At 47.6% G+C, this 1,280-nt stretch overlaps 1 protein-coding gene across 1 annotated transcript in view; it reads right to left on the reverse strand.

Moving 5' to 3' along the window:
• The window catches only part of LOC144145095 (dehydrogenase/reductase SDR family member 7-like), a 54,082-nt gene that overhangs the window by 52,650 nt on the left and 152 nt on the right, over positions 1-1,280 (reverse strand). The gene's annotated exons all lie outside the window — the stretch shown is intronic.

A 1,280-nucleotide genomic window follows, 5' to 3' on the forward strand; every position in this document is an offset into this window, starting at 1 on the left:
AAGCATACGCGCGCACGTACGCATACGTAACAGTTTGGATATGCATGGTTTGGGCACTGCAAAGGGTCTTTCATGCCTAATACCGCAGCTAAATATGAGAAATTGTGACGCAAATTTAGACGACATTTGCATGAAGGGCGTTTTTTTTTTCAGCGTGATACGCAGTAACAGTCGCATAGTGTTACCCCCATGAACACTCCGCGTACTGATCTTAGACATAGTAAGGTTGAAGTTTGGGTTGGTTGGTTTAACATGACTCAGGTTACTGTGCAGAAAAACACACACAAGGGGAAGGACAGCGCTGTCACCCAGCTGTGTATGTCCATTTCTTGTCCACGTGTGTGTTTTTCTGCGCTGTAGTCTGGGTCGTGGTTTTAGACGCCACTTTAATGTAAAATCCAATTTCAACCCAACTCAACCTCTAACTCGTCGGCTGAAGTTGAGGGCAGAATTTCTCACGTCAAGGAGCCTCTACGCTCACCTCAACCTTACCAGATATGGCGAGGTTTATTGAGGCCTATGTATGGATGACTTCGACCTCATCGGGTCCAAAGATCACGAGGTTGCCAATCTCCGATAGGATCTGCTGCAAGGTCCCAGAAGCGACTCCGAAAGCGCCATTCCGAGTCGTGTCCGTTTCAAAAGTGTCCACTTCGCGTCCATTTCAATCGTGACGTAGTTGCACTGGCGGGGCCTATGACCAATGGCATGCGCAGAAACCGACGAGGCGCCTTGTTATTCTGCGTCCCATCAAGGTGGTCTGCTTTCAGCCAATCAGGGCTCGCTCGCAATGGACGCTTTTAAACGGGCATGAAATGGGCAAAGCTGACAGTTCCGCCTCAGGAGAATTTTGCGGAATATCGTCTGTACGAGGAACAAAAAAGAAACACACAAGCGGTAGAGAAACATGAATGTAAGCTCTCTTATCAGGAAACTTTAGACGACGTTTATGGAAGCGGCAAGAACAGCCTCAGAAAAAATCAAAGCCCCCTTTCTTAAAAGAAAGAAGGTTAAGACACGAAGCTTTCTCGCATGCAACCTGAGTCAAAGTCGAAGTCCAAAACCCAAACTGCTTCGACCGTTTCGGATTGGCGCAATCAGATAGACGTCGTGGGTGCCAGGCACCCAGGTTTGACTCACACCACGGGAAGCGTTTTTTTTTTTTTTTTTCTTGAGGCGCTTCATGTGCCTTCACTTATCATCACCATCATTTTGTGAAACACATTGTGTAAAGTTGGCTTCCCTGCAGAGCGTTTTGCTCGCGGCTACGTTCAGCTTAC

This window comes from Haemaphysalis longicornis, unplaced genomic scaffold (genome assembly GCF_048455015.1).
Source record: "Haemaphysalis longicornis isolate Haplotype H1 unplaced genomic scaffold, Haemaphysalis longicornis Haplotype H1 scaffold_7, whole genome shotgun sequence".
Taxonomy (NCBI): domain Eukaryota; kingdom Metazoa; phylum Arthropoda; class Arachnida; order Ixodida; family Ixodidae; genus Haemaphysalis; species Haemaphysalis longicornis.